This window comes from Taudactylus pleione, unplaced genomic scaffold (assembly GCF_031769625.1).
Source record: "Taudactylus pleione unplaced genomic scaffold, aTauple2 ptg000451l, whole genome shotgun sequence".
Classification (NCBI taxonomy): domain Eukaryota; kingdom Metazoa; phylum Chordata; class Amphibia; order Anura; family Myobatrachidae; genus Taudactylus; species Taudactylus pleione.
In genome coordinates, this window is record NW_028284853.1 from 5,867,324 (window position 1) to 5,882,553 (window position 15,230).

The 15,230-nt window shown below is 47.7% G+C and overlaps 1 protein-coding gene across 4 annotated transcripts in view; it reads left to right on the plus strand.

The window, feature by feature from the left end:
* The first annotated feature begins 281 nt into the window (after window positions 1-281).
* Window positions 282-15,230, plus strand: part of LOC148505538 (SEC14-like protein 5) — an 89,846-nt gene continuing 74,897 nt past the window's right edge. For 2 of the 4 annotated variants that reach the window (XM_088448171.1, XM_088448173.1), the window contains exon 1: window positions 282-588. The gene's annotated coding sequence lies outside the window, so the exon portion shown is untranslated. Of the gene's footprint in view, window positions 589-8,263; window positions 9,614-15,230 lie in introns of those variants that run through there. The other 2 variants (XM_088448170.1, XM_088448169.1) reach the window with 1 other exon arrangement.

A 15,230-nucleotide genomic window follows, 5' to 3' on the forward strand; every position in this document is an offset into this window, starting at 1 on the left:
TCTGCCGTGAATCAGAACAATCGACCGTTAAAGAGGTAGAATCTTAACATCTACCTTTAAATATAATAAATTGTGACTTATCTCTATGCTCATACAGAAAACCAATTGGAGATTGATGAGTTAGTACTTCAGTTTAAAGCATTACTGGGACCAACATGGCTACGAGCGCCTCTTAATGAGGATTAAAAGGAGCGGTTAAAATATTTAATTTGCTGCTTGCCTTGGAGGAAGAGACGTTCCTTGGTGAGAGAATATAAAAATCAATAGAATAGGTGTTAACATCCTGAAACAAATGGAGCCGGTTTATCTCCCAGCTGTATGAGGTCATGAGCGCCCCAGCCCTCGGTGCACTTATTCAGTGGCAAATCTGCTGGCTCGGCATGCCAGAGTTTGCAGTGGCTTAACAAAGAGCTGGGCTGGCAGCAGCCATCGGTGACAGGATCTCTCATCTGTGCACTTTCACTGTCCCTGATCTGATGCTCACATTGTTCAGCAGCGTCCCGTGACTTGGACATCCCACCCTCTGCAGTCTCCGCCAGGTAACAGTGTGCTGGACATCATGGCTGGATCCTCTCACCTGCGCTGGTGGTAATTATATGCTCTAACTGTATTATTAATATTACTTCATTTCAGCGGAGCCTGTAGAATTTGTAGGTGCTCTGCTAAGGGCGAGAGAAAGATATGGGGGCTGATGCAAAGTGCAGCACCGGTTTGCAGAGCATTTTGCGTCAGTGGTGTCACTGGGATTGGTGACGCCTTGGACCTCATTCAGAGTGTGCGCTCGCAAGCGGCCTGATGGTTTGCGTATGCGCATGCTTCATTCTGCGCGTGCACGAACTACTCTGTGCGATCGCGGGCCGCTCGCTCGCCCAGCAAAGACAGCCCAGTGAAATGAGTGACAGGAGAGGCCGTTTGTGGGTGGTAACAGGGGCAGGACACTAATAACGGGGGAGTGGAGGTGCGAACGCAGGCGTGCCTGAGTGTTTCAACGCTGTTTTAGAGGCGTGCACAATTAACATGTAGCGTCATAGTACACGTCACATGCCTGTTTTTTACACTGAAGTCCTCGCAGTGCTTGCGGTAGGGTAAGGCAACCTCAAGCGCTGATGGTGCTCGATGTACTAATGTTTTAATACACTTCCTGGAGATGACGTGCGCTGGTGGGCGGCTCTGCCTGTGCGATTGGGTGTATGCTGGCTGCTCGCTAAGACATGGTGGGCTTGCTTATGCCTTGGCGAGCGATCGCTTCCCATGGCGTCACTTAGACAAATTTGCACACGCTGGGGGCGAGCGATCGCATCTAGCGAGAGACTCTGAATGAGGTCCCTAGTGCGCTGTACTCACTCTATCAAACCCCCTTGGTCGGAAGGCGTGCACGCAATGCCGTTTCGGGGGAGTGACCGTGTGTCACTCCTCCGTTCTCGCCATGCTGGGGGCTTGCCCAGCGCATCGGGAGCCGCTTGGCAGCCCCCTGCCTCTCACCCATCACAGTGGATGACTAATGCATGCGCGTGTCATCCATCACTGTTGCTCGCAGCTCGGTGACACCAAAATAGCAGAGCAGCTCTGCTATTTCGGTTCTCTATTTTTTATCAATTAACAAAATGCAAAGTGCATGAACAGAAGAGAAATCTAAATCAAATCAATATGTAAGCCGCTGCTTCCCGGTGGGTTGCAGATATATATTTAAAATGGCACCAGGGGTAAATGTAAAGCACGCCGGGCTTTACTCTGGCTGAGTGCCGTTTTAAATGTACCTGCAACTCGCTGGAAAGCAGTGGCTGCTCTAGTCGGCACCATGGCAGTCAATGAAGGTGGGTGCAGGGATGCAGAGGGATTGGGAGGTCCCTCTGCTAATGGCGGCTGCTTGAAGATTATCTTCAGGCAGCTGCCCACCGTGCATTACTGACATCTCGCATAGATTGCGACCATGTCAGTTAACGCACTGCCTGATGTGGTCGCAAATGATGGAAACCACGCCAGGCAAGTGGTTAAAAGTAAATGACTGGACAGAGGGGGTCATTCAGACCCGCTCGCGAGGGAAGTTCGCTCGCAAGCGGGTCTATGTTTGGCGAATGCGCACGACGGAGGGAGCTCCGTCGTATGCATGCGCGAGACCCGGCGAGCGACGAGAAATACGTCGCTCGGGGTCTCGCACCAAAGGGGGCGTGCTGTCGATGGTGACTGACAGCACGCCCCCTTTGGTGGGCGTGCCGGGGGCATGGTTGCCAGACGGAGGCGTTCCCATGGGAACGCCTACCGTCTGAGTCCGGCCCCACTGACATCAGTAATGATGTTAGTGGGAGTGATTTTGGCTCTGATAGAGCCAAAATCACTCCTGGGCTTGCGGAAGCGAGACCCTACCGCAGGGTCTCGTCGCAAGCCCGATGGTCGCGATGGTCTTTGACCATCGCGACCATCATCATGGACGCTCGCTATAGCTGTGGGTGGTAACCCACAGCTATGCGAGCGTCCATGAGGCCGCTCCAAAAACAGGTAGGAGGGCCCTGATTCAGAGCGAGCGCTCTGGTCAGAGCGTTCAGCTCTGAATCAGGCCCAGAGACCATGCCAGGAGAATGTGCCTCACAAGCTTATGGGACCACGAGAGACATTCATTTGTGGTAATAGTACTCTGTGGCACTCAGGATGGTGCCACACGGGCATTTATCTGTTTCTCATCTTGCCATATCGCCTTCATCCAGAGCTGTAGCAGGGCGATATGAGGCAGATTCAATTAGCCGCAAGCTCTGGTTGGTGCCTCATGTAGCTGCGTGCCCTATCGGGTATCATGTTGGGTAAATCACTGCATATTTTTGCATGTGATATTTTATTACCCTGAAATCTCTCAAAATGGCATATTTATCATTAAATATTTCTGCCATATTCCCAGAAAACACCAGTTTTTGAAGGATACCCTCAAATATTAAGTATCACCCCAATGCGGCCCCTTCAGTTACGACAGCAGCTGTTGGTTTCTATGGGGGTTGTGAAGCTGTCAGATTTACCAAGCTCTGGAATGCAGAGTTTGGCCCCCGGAAGATGTATTAGTCGCTGTAGCCTATGGGCTACGCGCCACAGAAATATACTGGGCTTATGCGATCACTTCACTCCAAACACATCGCAGGGCTTCCCTGTCCCTGCTGGTGAATATTGATACATTCCAGTGGTATTATTATCACATACTGCAATGCAATTTTGAATGCTAATATTGCGCCCAGATCACATTGAGAATGTGATTATTGATGAATGGGCCCCAGAGTCACAAGGCTCATTAAATTTGTACCTACAGGGCCTGATTCAGCAAGGATCGCAACTGCGATTCCGCATGCAATCGGCCGATTGTTACAATCTGTGCCTGCATCGCAGTGCGCGAACACTCCACTGCGATCACAGTGGCTACGCAGACCCATCGTAGAGTGATTGACAGGAAGTACCATTTGTGGGTGGTGGTGACACACAGCGTGCGATGAGGTTAGCAATTCCTCAGTAAGGTCAGAGCTTGTGCAAGTGTGCGTGAGGATGCGATGGTACTCGATTCTACCGATGGTTTTGCAGTCTTGCTAAGTGTTATGGATGTAAGGTAAGATGGGCGTCCTTATGTAGCGCTGTGACGGCATAGCGATCGCAGTGGATTAGCATACTATCGCAATGAGACTGCGTGCGTAATTGCTATTGGTATCGCAATTGCGATCCTTAATAATTCAGGTCCATAGTCTACGTTTATTCCAAATTCTGAGTTCAGATGCCCCACTTTACACCACTAGAGGGCAGTCATATAAAATAAAAATATGTGCTGCCCTAATTCAGATAAAAAGCTCTCTGCTTTCTTTTGCTACTTGTGAGTAGATAAAAACGTTAACCATACTTATCTACTTTTATTATTACCAGTTATTTATATAGCGCACACATATTCCGCAGCGCTTTACAGACAATATTTGGCCATTCGCACCAGTCCTTGCCCCAGTGGAGCTTACAATCTTTTGAAAAAGCATTTCAGGGAGATTGTAAAAGCAGCACCTATGAGCGCGCATTAGAGTCCACATGTACTGCTACATCTGAGAGGCGTGCCATGAAATTGTAAATGAGCCCCAAACAGGGGCTGCTTATGACAGTCTCCCTGCAATAGCCATTGCGTGCGCCAGCAAAAGGGGCGTGGCCTCTGCAAATGGGGGCATGGTCTCGCCTCACGGGGGAGTGCCGCAAGTCATGGGGGCATGGTCTTGCTGCATGCCCCCTTCTTTCAGTATCCCCGGCGGAGCAGATGCCAGGAGGGGGGGCTGCTTGGCCAGGGTTTGCAGCCAGAGCGGCCCATCTGGCCACCAGACCTTCTGGCATTTGCCAAAAGTGTCAGATGGGTAGTCCGGCCCTGGCCCCAAAGAAGTTAGTAAAATCTACTTGTTCATGAAAACACACTGATACTTTTCAGAAAATGCATGTAGCCATAGGGATCATTGTGCCTTATAGCCAATGCAGGGAAATGATACTAATGATCCATTTGAATGTATATATGTGTTTTTTTTATTATTTAACAGCTTCATAATAGGGGATAAGGTGCAATCAGGAAGATTACTAGACTCGTCAGGGAGTTTGCTACTGTTTCAGGGAGTTTCCCTGACAATCAGGAAGAGTTGGCAAGTATGACTTAAACACTTTACTAAAGTTCAAAAACACGTATATCTAGGTTTAAAACTGTACATTTCACCAAGAGCAGGTAATACTGGTTTTACAGTTCAGCAGCAGCATACAGTACATCTGAGTCCACAGCGTCCTGTCTGCAGATAGAAGTTCAGGGGTCTATTTACTAAAGAGCGGGTTTTTTAGAAGTGGAGATGTTGCCTATAGCGACCAATCAGATTCTAGCTATTATCTTCTAGAAGGAGCTAGATAAATGTTAAGTAGAATCTGATTGGTTGCTATGGGCAACATCTCCACTTCTAAAAACCAGCACTTTAGTAAATATACCCCAGAACCACTCCATGACATGAATACATCTTACATTGGTGGCTACGTACTGCAAAGAGTTATTTTTTCAAATTATCCGATGCATTATAGATGCTAACTTTGGGACCTCTCAGCCAGGAGGCGATGACGATGTGGATTGCATTCACCATGCCCCCTCCCCTCCCACAATACTTTGCATTAATATGCGGGCTGTTATCCCAGTAATGCCTGTAAAGAGTAATGTTTGAGCATTGCAGGACTCCCATCTCCCCCCCCCCCCCCCCCCCCTACAAAGCATCTGCAACTATGATTTCATAGATTCCTCATTTAATGGCTCCTATAATGAAATAGTATTTGGACCTGTCAGTGCCGGGCTGCTAGATACTGTATTGTGCAGGATTTTGTCCTCTCTACTCCCCAAACTTCCTGTCTCTCTCCCCCTATTCCTCCCGCATCACAATATTCTTCCCCAATTATTCCCATCTCCCACTATTCCTCCCGTCTCCCCCTATTTCTCCACCTAGTTAACCTGCCTATCCGTTTCTCCAAAAACTCCTCCCCCTATACCTGCTCCTATTTTCCTGCTCTTCTCCCCTTTTTACAACTACCTCAATATTGGTTTCCCCCTCTCACTCTAGGGGTAGCAAGTGTGCGCGGCAGGTTGTTAGCCGTTATGACCAGCATTTCCATTCCACTTTCTCTGTACCCGCTTTTTCCATGTCCACCCCTCTACTCCCCCTTCTCTGTGTCTCACCTCCTGTCCTAGACCTTATCTGGCACCCCCTATCTTCCTCTATCTCCTTACCTGTGTTCCCCTATCTATCTCCCTTCCCTGCTGGCTTTGCCCTGATCCAGACAGATATATCGGGCTAGTGTCACAACCGATATTATTGTAACCAGCTGAAACAATCTTTGCACTAGCTCTCTCCTCAACGGGCACAGCAAGACTGAACTAATACATGACGCACTTGCTCACATAATGATACGCAAACGCTCACTTAATGATGCGTGCGCGTGGTGCAATGGTCGAGTCCTGCTGTGTCAGCTGAGGAAAGAGGTGTTGCAGGCCTCGTAAGCCGGGTACACACTAGACGATGTCTAGTGTGCCCGACACCTTTAGCGACGGGACACATCATCGGCAACTGCATACACACTTGCCGATGCTGGCAGCAACGGCAGGGGCCATGCCTCTAACGTTACCCCCCGTCGGATCTGCATGCAGGGCCGACGGAGGAAGTTGCTGACGACGCGCGGGAGCGCACATCGTCAGCCACATAGTGCATACACACTTGATGATTTGATCAATTTTTCGTTTCAATGTGCCGGAATCAGCCAAATCGTTAAAAAAATCGTCTAGTGTGTACCCAGCATAACACATCAGAAGAGACTGAGGTGTTTGGGGCTTGGGCAGAATACATTACTGTAGATGTTCCAAAACTCTGCCATTAAAGTCCAGGTTTTAAGGACCTCCATGCTTGAGTCCAGATGATTAAATCAAATTGACTGAGGTACTAATTACGTCACCAGTGCTCAATCTAAGACAACCTTAAATCGTGGACTGTAATGGCAGTGTTGAGGAAAGGGTGAGGTTGGCCAATGGCTGACATGGGCGGGGGAGGATGGCCGAGGCCGGTAATTCGGCACTATGGGGAAAGTGGAAGGGGATAAAGTGCCAACCAATCAGCTCCTGTCATTTTCAGACACAGCCTGTAAAGAGACAGTTAGGGGCCGATTGGTTGGTACTTTATCTCCCTCCAAGGCTTAGTACATAGACCCCTATGTCTCTGCTCTGTTACTAAGAGGTTGGGGGGAGGGAGGACCCTCTCCTTAACTCTATTGTGCAACCAAGATTGGCCATCATAGTGATAACCTTCGATGTTTAGCATCAATGGCATTAAACCATTGACGGGAAACCATCACTGTTTCACCCATCAGTTGCTTGTCCTTCAGAGCAGGCAGTGGGCCAATCAAGCGATGTTGGCAGAGTTTTGTGACGCACCTAGGGGCAGGGCTAAGCTCCATTCTCCCTGTGCCAGCTACAAGAAAAAAAAAGCTGAGCCTCTGCCATTGATGGCATAGCATCGCCACATCTCCACCATCAATGGCAAAACCATGGATAATCGATAGCCATCCTTATGCAGTGTGGTGACAGATTTTAAGGCCATTATATAATAGTTAACAAGTCTCCTATAGTGTAACCCAGTGGTCACCAGCCTTAATTGGGATGTGAGCTACTTTAGTAAAATGTAACTTTCTGAAGAGCTACTAAAATTGGAGAAAAAAAAAATCTGGCTCATAACCGAACAATTGAAGGTCATATAATGAAAATGAAAAAAAAGTTTCATAGAAAACAACAATGCATTTAATTATTACAGTGATATCGTTGTAATTTGTAAATAAAATGTAAGCACAGGCACATGTTAACTACCGGCTCCAAGGAGGTACGTGCAGTAGAGGAGCAAAAGATATAGGCAGGGCTGGGCGGGAGTCACTGGCTCCACCGTATCTTAGACGCCATGGGTGGAACCCCGTCAGGTGATTGCTGTGTAGAGGCTGCGGCAGTCACCTGACGTGCTTCCCTCTGGCTCCACCCATTGCGTCAATGCCACAGGGGAGCACACGTTAGAGGTCACTTCCTCCTGGTTGGCCCGGCAGTACGGCAGCTAGGCGAGCTACCAAAATTAAGACCGCGAGCTACAGGTTGGAGACCACTGGTGTAACCTGTCCAAGACTTGCCCCTAAGAAATTTGACCAAGATCTGAGCACCCATTTGTTTTACCCCAATGCCTATTTATTAAAGCCTTTTGCCCTAAACACACATGCAGAACAAACTGCACTTTACACACGATCTAAGCATCCCTGACATGTATGGAAAGCCCAAAGGCGCACCTCAGTTATGCCTTACATACAGGATGAGCAGTTGTCACTGTGAGCTGAGAGTGGACTATCTCCCACGTTGCATACAGGACTGAGCGCCGGTGCAGCTGCTGCAGGTAATGGTCAAAGGGGGGTAAAAGTTTTTGGGGCCCGCCTGTCCTACCGTCCGTGCCCCCTCCCTCCGGCGCAGACTATAAGGGCGGGAAAGGGGCGGGACCATACAGGTAAGACAGCGGTGTATTCACAACAGAGACAGGTGCGTGGGACGGAATCTATACTACTGGGAGGGCGTGACTACACACCCGGCAGATATGATTGGTTCGGGACCTCTGGCGGAAGAAGCCGCACTGCTTGGTGTGGGCAAGTGTTGGTGTTGGGTTACCTTAGAGAGCGGGCGTGGTGTGTGGGTGAGTCAGAGATGGGCGGGGCCAGTGGGAATGCTGCTGCCTTTGCTCCTGCTGGGTATGGTTTCAGCCGGGGCTGAGAGCAGCAGGGACCGGAGAAGGGGAGAATTTGGCAGTCTGACTTGAGGGTGACAGCCTAGGTCATGGACACATGGTAGTGACTGTGTGCACCGGGGGCTTGTGTGACTGTGCACCAGGGGCTTGTGTGAGTGTGACTGTGTGCACCAGGGGCTTGTGTGAGTGTGACAGTGTGCACCAAGGGCTTATGTGAGGGGCTTGTATGAGTGTGCACCATGCGATTGTGTGAGTGTGGCAGTGTGTGCCAGGTACTTGTCTGAGTTTGACAGTGTGCACCAGGTACTTGTGTGTATGTGGGTGACAGTGTGCACCAGGCAAGTGCATGTGTGAGTTTCACAGTGTGCACTAGTGGCTTGTGTGAGTGTGACAGTGTGCGCCAGGTGCTTGTGTGAGTGTGACAGTGTGCACCAGGTGCTTGTGTGTGTGACAGTGCACCAGTGCATTGTGTGAGTGTGACAGTGTTCACTAGTGGCTTGTGTGAGTTTGACAGTGCACACCAGGCGCATTTCTGAGTGTGTCAGTGTGCACAAGGGGCTTGTGTGTCAGTGTGCACCAGGTGTTTATCTGAGTGTTCTAGTGTGGGCCAGGGGCTTGTGTGAGTATGACAGTGCACACCAGGTGCTTGTGTGAGTATGACAGTGTACACCAGGGGATTGTGTGACAAGAACACCAGGGGATTGTGTGTGTGATAGTGAAGTGTCACTGTGATTTCACGTGTGGGTGCAATACATTTGCCTTAGTAAGAAGTGACCTAAATGAGTTCGCGTTTAGAGAGAGAGAAATAATATTTATTAATCCTGTTCTATATTTATAAAGCCACATTGTGCATAGAATTTTTTTTTAATTTTAAATATATTTATAAGACACTGACTTATATCCTATATCACTGCACAGATAAATCCAGGGTTTGATAAAGTTTGACTGTGGCACAGGGAGATGCTGGATAACAATACTGTATTGTCATGTATCCGCAACGATTGTTTTGTGCATGGGTTGCTGGTGATTGACAGATGAGGATAAGTGATTGGTGCAGTGACAAGTGAAGAACAGATGGTGCTCACAGACAGTTACAGTGAATAGTAGTGCTGAGTACAACAGGTGAGCGGTCAGACTGTGTGTGAGGTGTAGGTCACACCTAGGAGGTGCAGGCGCTTTTGCACAAGTGTCAGTGAGAGTGTGTGTACAGGCGACATTGGAGAACAGACTGGACCTTGTCACCTCTTATGACTAAGAAGTTTATAGCAGAAGACATCCCACCAGTGGATTATCCTGGATACTGCAGAGGATTCATGACATCAGACCAACGAGATGAGGTGAGCAATATTCAAAATGCTGGGTCCAGGCAGGAGATTAGGCTCTGCAATGGCCACTAGGGGAACATGAAGTGCTAATGCTGCAATTGCTATTGTAATACTTATGTATGTAACATGGAGTAGGATTTATTAACTGTCAATTTAGGTGTTCTGTTATGTTTTATATCGACAACACAATTGTTCTTAGTCCACATAGGGTGCACTGGGGAGTTAGTGGTGTCAGATCCGAAAATATATCTTCATAGCTTTGCTATTTGGGGAGAGCAGTGTAAATGGATGTTTGTAAAAATATGACGTTCATACTGTAGGCACCTCAACAATGATTTTATGATTATTATTGTCTATTGCGCATCTGATAGGAAGCTGTCCTGGTGATGACGTTGCCCTGTTTCTTCGCCATTTGCTTTTTGCAGTAGCAAAGTAGCTGTCTGTACCATGCGTGCATGGCTATTGGTCCGCACATGTGCGCAGTCCAGGACACCGGAGATCAATATGAAATTCCTTGTCCGGTGTCTCAATACTTCTTGGTAACGATACAGGTGAAGCTGAATCAGATTTGTTCAAGCGGCTCTTTCAAAGATGATTTCAAATCTCCCACTGCCGTGCTCTAATAATTTGGTTTACTTGCATCAATAGATTTGAGAGTTGGGTTGTTATAAGTGGGTATAGTTGGTTAATGTGTTACCAAACGAGCATCATCGTGAATATCAAAGAACATCCAAATCAAATCTGAGAAAAGGATTTGTCAAAAAAGAAAAAAGCACCAATCAGGGGAAGGGTCTTTAGAAGATTTCAAAGTCTTGGGTTATCCCTTGATCAAAAGGAAAATGTTCATGGCACAACTAAGAATTTTTCTAGAAATGCTATCTCCATTATAATGATGAAGCGGCGGCTTTGTAAATATAGCCCTAGGTCCTTCCGATCTAGAAGGTATCAAAGTTGCATGAAAATTGCATGTCCTCTTTCTAATGTGTTACTGAAGTGTGGAGCAGGACTTGCTGACTTCTGCAGCCTTCTTGCATTCTTACCTAACTTTCTCCTGCCTCCTCTGCACGTTTTTTTTTCCAGAGAGGAGGTAAGATGGCCACTGTGGGGACGGGGTGGATCGAATGCATAATTTTGGCCCCACCCCCTGTGGTGCAATGCTGAGAATTACAGTATGCGCACAGGGGGGCTATGGTGACAGTTTGCTAACAATCTTATTATTTGCGTTACTCATTCTGTCCAATATACTAGGTAGTAGGTAGAGATGAGCGGGTCAGGTTCTCCGAGAACCGGACCTACCCGAACTTCGCGTTACGAGCCGAGATCCCAGTCCGGCTCAGGTTTTCCCGCCTAACTCTGATCCGAAAACAAGGCAAAACGTCATCCTCCCGCTGTCTGATTCTCACAGGTTTTGGCTTCTATAAAGGTCCCGGTGATCGGCGCCATTTTCATTCCTGCTGTGGAGAATGTACAGACTACACGTGCTCTGTCTGTGTACATGCTGCTGTGTCACAGTGCCCTGTCGGGGGCTGAGCCTGCAGGCTGCTGCTGTGTTGTCCATAAAGTGGCTGGGACTGCAGTACATAAAGGGAGGGCTTCAGTAATCAGTACATAAAGGTGTGCTGCTGTGTCACTGTTGTCCTGTCAGTCAAGGGGCTGGGGCTGTAGTACATAAAGGGCTGCTGCTGTGTTGTCCATAAAGGGGCTGGGGCTGCAGTCTATAAAGGGCTGCTGCTGTGTTGTCCATAAAAGGGTGCTCTGTCAATCCAGGGGTGCTTTTCCTCACTGTGAAAAAAAGTTAAAATGAATAATAATTATTCCACAATAAATCAAAAATATATTTTTGTGTAATTTTTTTTTTGTGTGTGCACTAGCTACGCTATTATTGTTCAGTGACACTGCCGGCCAGACCACAGTTTATCATCCACGTAATTGTGACTCTGTAGGTGGTCCGTCAGCACTCCGCAGGGGTGCTTTGTTGTCCATAAAGGGGTGCTGTGTTGTTCATCAAGGAGCTGCTGCCTCGTCCAGGGGTGCTCTTCCCCAGTGGGAAAAAAATATATTGTTTGGTTACACTGCCGGCCAGACATCATCCATGGATTGTGACACTATAAGTCGTAGCGCAGTGTAATATTGTGACACTGTCAGTGGTAGCGCAGTGTTTTATTCTTATTCATGAAAAATCTTGTGACACTGTAGGTCATTGATACCGCAGTATAATATTTAAATTTGGTACAAATTGACGTATGTGCTGTACCCCATTTAATTCGTATTTGTTGATATGGAGAATGATCAGTGGAGAGGAGAACAGCAACCACATACTAGTGCTGGAGCTGCTGCCAGTGCCACCAGTCATGACGGTACTAGTCCGTCTACATCGTCTACTACAGATGATGCCCAAGGGCATACAGGGCTTAAGTCGGGGCATCTAAAATCAAAGAACCAATATTTTACATTGGTAAAGAAAAAAACATCAAAGGGAAAGTTAGCTGCAGAAAGACATAAAATTGGCAATATGCCTTTCACCACGCGAAGTGGCAAGGAAAGACTGGTGGTTCTGCCTTTTATGATGATGTAAGCCCTTCTCCCTGTAGACGTTTAAAAAAAAAAGAAAATCGTTAAGGCACAGGAACCAACTGTGCGCTCACAAATGTCACAAATCCCTAAGGAGAGTCTAATTGTGTCGGCAGGTGCCATGTGTGAGTATGACCTTTCCAATACTATACTCGAGGAGGAGCCTCCTTCAACCACTTGTGCGTCCTCTGCAAATGTGGGGATGAGCAGCACAAGTCCACATGCTGACATAGAAATCGAGGATGCTTCTGTGGAAGTGCACGAGCATGAGGAGAATATTTGTCTAGCTGATGCTAATAAGGATGTTGATGACGAAGTTGATGAGGATGTTGTTTGTGTAAATCAGGCCCCAGTGGAAACAGTTTTTGCCCATGATAAGGAAAAGATCATTGTCATGCCTGGGCATAAAACAAAAAAATCCATTTATGTGTGGAATCATTTCTACCCAAATCCGGACAACAATTGTCAAGCCATCTGTATCAGTTGTCTTGCCAGAGTCAGTAGAGGTAGGGATCCTAACCATCTAGGAACCTCCTCCCTGTTACGTCATCTACAGAGCATCCATCAAAAGTGTTTTCAAAATTCAGAAACTTTAGCTAAAAAAGTAACAACAAGCAGTTCAGCATCAGCTAGCTCCCTTCTTTCTGCTAGATCCAAGCACCTGACATCTTCACCACCAACACCTTCATCAACAATATTCTCAATCATTATCGGAAGTAGTCCTGCATCCAATTTGATAAGGCTAACTCAGTCCTTCCCTATCCTGGATTCCTCAGAAGAATCCTTGAGCGCTATCTCTGCTGCTGCTGGCAGTGGATCTTCATCCAAGAAGGGGACCAGGAAGACTACTAGTAGTAGTTGCATAGCGGATCACTGATGCCATCACTTCTATGTTGGTATTAGATGTGCGTGTGATATCCACCATTAGTGCAGTGGGTCTTAGACAGTTAATTGAGGTCCTGTGTCCCCGTTACCAAATCCCATCTAGGTTCCACTTTACTAGAAAAGCAATTTCCAGCCTGTACAGGGAGGTTAAAAAAAACATAATTAGTGTCCTCCAAAATGCCGTTGTACCCACTGTCCACTTAACCACAGATATGTCGACAAGTGGAACAGGACAAACGCAATATTACATGACTAACAGCTCACTGGGTGGGTGTATCGCCTTCAGCACCACCAACAGCAGCAGCAGCATCTAAAGCTGGCCACACACATGGCGATTTGCACATGATCAGCCGATGTGCACGATTTGTGTACGATTTCCCTTGAAACTCTCCCCGACAGCTCTGCACACGATCGCCACACAATTTGGTGTCCAATCTTCATACGATCTCTCCTGCACCCAGACGTTCACAGTGCATTGCCTCCAAGATTGTCAGATCTGCCCTAGTGCACGGCAGATGCGTGCACATCGCACGGCAGATGCGATGTGCGATCAGCGGGGACGCGCATCGTGATCGTGAGTGGTGACTCACAATTTACTCAGGATTTGCCCATATTTTACACGATCTGTCGTTCCAATATGTCGGAATCGGCCAGATCGGGTAAAATATCGCTGTGTGTTGCCAGCATGAGAAACAGCAGCTGATTCAAGGGCAGGCTGTGTATCACCAGTTTCACTAAGAGGCATACCGCTGACAGCCTCTTAGAAATACTCAGGGAAGTCATTGCAAAATGGCTTACCCTGCTTGGACTCTCCTGGATTTGTGATTTCTGACAACGCCACCAATATTATGAGAGCATTACAGCAGGGTGAATTCTAGCACATCCCTTGTTTTGCTCACACAATCAACTTGGTGGTGCAAATGCTTTTTTAAAATGACAGGGCCATGCAGGAGATGCTCTCTGTGACCTACAATTTTTGGGCATTTTCGACATTCAGCAGACTGTAGAAAATTGCAGCACCTGCAAGAAATGTTAAATTTGCCCTGTGACCAGCTGAAACAAGAGGTGGAACTCCACCCTTTATATGCTTCAGCGGATGGAGGAACAGCAAAAAGCCATCCAAAGCTACACAACAAACTATGACATAGGAAGAGGAGGGGGGGTATGTACTTTACTCAAACTCAGTGGAAAATACTTTCCGTGTTGTGCTAAGTACTAAAACCCTTTGAAGTAGTCACCTGTGAAGTGAGTTCAGACACTGCCAGCTTGAGTCAGGTAATTCCCCTAATTAGACTGTTGGAAAAGCAGCTTGATAAACTGAAGGAGGAGCTGAAACAAAGCGTTTCTGCTAAGCATGTCGGACTAGTAGATTAAGTCCTTTATTCGATTCGCCAGGATCCAAGGGTTGTCAGGATCTTACAATCAGATCAATACAGTTTGGCGACCGTGCTGAATCCTAGGTTTAAGTCAAATGTCGTGTCTTTCTTCCCAGCGGACACAGATCTCAACAGATGCATAGAGCTGTTGGTAAGGAAATTGTCAGTGCACGCGTCACGTAATGCAGCGATGGCTCCTCCTTTAGTTTCTCCAGCAAGTGCGGCTGCTAGGAAAAACTAAACTTTCCCAAAAAAAGACCCGTTGATGATGCAGATGAGTCAACACAACCAAGTTTTGACATCTGGTAAAAGCTGGGTAAGGCGCGCTCTCTATATGGTGGGGCAGTGTGTAAAGTGCTTGGGTAAGAGTGATCTGTATGACAGAGAGACGTAGACGGTGGTGTTGGGTCAAGGTAATTTTATTGGTTTAAGGTAGGTAGGCACAATGCTACTAGAGGGTAATTGACCCAGGAGCAGTGGGGGGAAGAGCAGGATGGGTGCACGGGGGGGAAGGTGGGTAGACCCTTTTAGGGGGCTCCTTTTCCGTGCAGTTCTGGACCAGCACGTTGTCCCTGCTGGACCTTTGGTCGACAGTCTTAACGCCCGGCACAGTGTAGGTGGAAGTCTGGTAAGGATAGATGATGTGGCGGCGTCCCGCAATTTGTACAACTTACCTACCGGTAGGTGCCTGTGTAGGCGTTGCGATTTGGGGGTGGTGGTCGGCAGTCTCTGATGGTATACAGCGGCAGGTTAGATGGCCGTTCTTGTTGTGCTGCAGCTACTGGTGCAGCTGTGCC